Genomic DNA, 3,976 nt, shown 5'->3' on the forward strand with positions numbered 1-3,976 from the left:
CCCTCACCATTTCCATCGATGATAACAACATACCCACGGTTACCGGTACCGAGCGAGGCATCAAGCACCTACCCCTGGGGTAATGATGATTCTGATGCGTGGAACAACATCGATGTGGTACGCGTCTTGAGTCGTGAATACTAAGTGGAGAGGGTGATAACGACGACAAAATTGCATCATATGAATTGATGATGGACACGGGCGATGGCATGATTCTTGAAGCCGTCCATTGTGAAGAAGACAAGGAGGTGCCCTATGAACTCAAGGGCCTCATAACCACCATCTCGTACTTTCTCGAGTCACGTGGGAAGCTACTCATGGTGAAGCGACAATTGCAAGGGCCTGCCTATGGTGTTAACTTTAGTCGTAAGGTGGAGGTTTTCGAGGCTGATATCATCGCTGCCAATTGGGTGCCGGTGAAAAACGTTCTAAGCGGCCATGCACTTTTTATTAGCAAATATTTCTACATGTTTGTTCCTGCATATCGAAAGGTAGAGAAGAATGCCATTTATTTCATCGAGACGGGCGAAGTATTCAGCATAAAGAACCAGATTACAAGTATACCACAAAGATAACTTGAATTCCATAGCTCCACGTGGAACTTTCCTCCGGAGGTAGTGGTTTAACAAGTACATATGTAATTTCATAGACTAGTAAGAACGCACGTGCAATGCACGTCTTATTAGAGTTTGAGATTTGAATACGCTAAACTATAAATTTTCATCCCACATATACATGCAATGCTTCCTATACATTCGATAAACTCTGCGAGATTAAATCTCGATGAGATCTCCTGCAATGTACCGAGATTCAATACATCACCAACATCCGTCTCTATTTCCACTCGGATAGAATAGATATACAATTCCAAAGACTTTCTTACAATGTAAGTGTGAAGAGACACATGCTTGAATACTCTCTTATAGATTCTCCATTATAAGATCGCAGGGTTTCAAATGAGTTCACAATTTAATATCTATTCTTCAAGAAAAGCTTGGAAGCAACCGGAATGTAGTGAGATAAAATAATAACACACAAAATTTTTGCCAATAAATGTGAAGATAAAAGATAGCAGTATATTTTTCACAATATAAAACGGCTTATGTCAAAGCAGCAAGTTAGCTAACCTTTTTTCTTTCATTTTGAGCTATCATGAGCTAAATTCAGTCGCAAACAAAGATGGCTTATGGCAAAGCAGCAAGTTAGCTAGCCTTTTTTCTTTCATTTTGAGCTATCATGAGCTAAATTCAGTCGCAAACAAAAATGGCTTATGGCAAAGCAGCAAGCAAGCCAGATTCCATCCTGGAACTGAGCAACCGATATGTATCTTTCCTCGATAAAATGCCATATTTTTTATTTTTCTACAATTACCACTAAGTTTAAAGAAAAGATGATTTCAAGTTCTCACTACATTAGCCAACAGACCATTAGCATTAGCTCATGTTATCAATGGTAACTTGCTACTGTAGCTCAGGTCACAGCCATTTAGATTGTACAGACTACACAGCAAACCAACACCTACAACACACTGATTCAAATAATTTCATGTGCATCTTGTCCCACAGGCTTGCAGTGAGACCTTCAAGCTTCTTCAGTGAGATTGCATTTCAGATGCAATCTGTATTTTGTTTGGTTTTCAGCACAGGAACTAGTTGCAGTACTGGAACCAGGACGACACGCGTCCGCTCTTCCGAATGCGCTCTACCTATCGCGCCAACCAGACTGCCCGCTGGTTCCGCCTTGCCTTGACCCCGCTTGCTTCCCCTCCACCTTGTGCCTCAATGTGGGCAGCCTCTTGGTGAAGCTGTTCTTCGCCCGCGCCTTCTCGGCCTGCACCTGAAATAAAATTTGCACAATTACAACCAGCTGAGATTTGTTTCAGTCTTATCTGGACAGTGCAACAAGTGCAACAAGTTCATGGATGCTGAGCTCTACATTCATCTTGGATTCGAATTTGGATTTCTGGCAGTTCTCCCGCTCCTGTATCGTCACCTCCTTCCTTTGATATCTGATCCATCATGCCCAGAACAACATAAGATTCAGAAGAAGATACGTGGAGATCGTGATCATGCCTTGATGCAAGTTTACACTTCTTGGACTCTGCCCATGTCGCAGCCCGAGCTTCTAACTCCTCCTTTGCCTCGTCTTTGCCGACGCTCTTCTCTGGTTTTGGTACACATATGATCCTCCTTGCTGGACCAGGATGTGATGCTCATCTTGCCCAAGCGCGGTGATCTCCCGGAGCATCCTGACCTGCAGCTGCCTCTCCGACACGGACGACGAGGCCAGCATCAAGCAAAGCAGGCTGAGGGATGACGTGTCGGCGCCGGCGCAGTTGTCGCCACTGCCAGAGCGTCCACATGGGCATGGAGCTTCGTGTCGTTTCGGTGGAAGTTTTCCTCTGCCGGAGATAGTCTACTTGGGAGGTTACATTCTGTGCGCCATCCTCCAATCGACAAGAGGGAATCATTTCAGTTCATAGATAATCAATGAACATCATTTTTGGAAAAGATAATCAATGAACCAACAGGTATAAATTCATGCAAAATAGAAAGGAACAATTCTTAATCCACCTTAAGTAATTCTACAGCTAGAGCAAATGAGAACAGAACTTACCACTATGAATTCAGAGAAGAAGTTCAAACAATGCTTTGAAAATGGACCTTTTGTCCGGTTGCTAGAAAAACGACAACCTGCCATCTTTGGGTGAGCATTTACCTGATTACCCATAAATTTTTACTTGTTCAAGTCAGTCCCAAAGTAGATTATCCAGTCTAAGGCAGCATGTTACCAATCATTATACAAACGTTTGATGTTTATGGGACCACAACACCAAAGCAATCTTGATACGATTACTTGATGCTTGTGGCTAGCAGCAATGCTGTTCATGAACATTCACCTGCTCTAGCTACCATGATTTGTATTGAATTCACCTTAAAACACACAAATGTGAGGCAATATATAGACAAGTTAACCTATAACATACGAGTCCAGCTTCGGTACAACCCCCTCCACAAAACGTATAAAGGGCAGAATGGTCTTTTGAGAGAAACATATACCCACCTCCGTATGGGTCTCGGGACGTATACATACGCATTTGCACGTCCTGGCCGCCTCTTGTCCATCATGGGCCGGCCCATTTTACACTTTCCTTTTGCTACACTTTTTTTCCCCTAGAGTTCAAAAAAAAAGGGATGACCACATGGGATTCGATCACACAACCTCAATGTTCACAACTACCTGCAACAACCAACTGGGAAGCCTGCATATTGTTGTACAATGTACTTGTTGTTTCTTACTTTTTGTTCGCTGGTCATTTATTTATTTACTTTCCTTTTTTTTCCGGTTTTAGTTTCTTTTTTCTTTTTTTCTGTTTTAGTCAAATTCGTGAATTTACAAATCCCTACACTTTTTTCATTTTTGTTTTTCTTCTCAAATCTCTGCGATCATTTTTGTTCCAAATTTCGTGATTTTTTTGAAAATCTCATGAAATCATGCCAATTCATGCCATCACCTTGTTCGACGGTCCCAAGTTTTTTTCCATCACCTTGTATCACCAATTCATGCCATCATGCCGAGTTGTTTTCGTTTTGACAAGTTTTGTATTTTTTAGAGTTTTCTCGGTGAAAAAAGGTCAATAAATGGTCGGACCACTCCCAACGTGCAAACGGTGTCAGAATTCGTTCAAACCAGACATGAATGCCTACCACGGGCACACACCTTGGTAGAAAAATAGTCAAACGCGTCGAGAAGTTATGTATTTTCTGTGGTTTTCTCGATGAAAAAAGTCGATAAATAGCCAAACGCGTCGCAACGTGCAAACGGTGTCCGAATTCATTCAAACCAGGCATGTATGCCTACTATGGGCACACACACACCATTTGTAGAAAAATCTAGGGTCATTCATCACATGTACAACAAAAACCATGTTAGGCAGGAGGGTGTTCGGGTGGCCAGAAGGGTCTGTTTGTGAACA

The 3,976-nt window shown here is 42.3% G+C and overlaps 1 pseudogene; it reads right to left on the reverse strand.

Annotated features, from left to right (window-relative positions):
- Positions 1-1,499: 1,499 nt before the first annotated feature.
- Positions 1,500-2,445, reverse strand: LOC119346962 (annotated as a pseudogene).
- Between the last annotated feature and the right edge of the window lie 1,531 nt (positions 2,446-3,976).

This window comes from Triticum dicoccoides, unplaced genomic scaffold, assembly GCF_002162155.2.
Source record: "Triticum dicoccoides isolate Atlit2015 ecotype Zavitan unplaced genomic scaffold, WEW_v2.0 scaffold5622, whole genome shotgun sequence".
Taxonomy (NCBI): Eukaryota; Viridiplantae; Streptophyta; class Magnoliopsida; order Poales; family Poaceae; genus Triticum; species Triticum dicoccoides.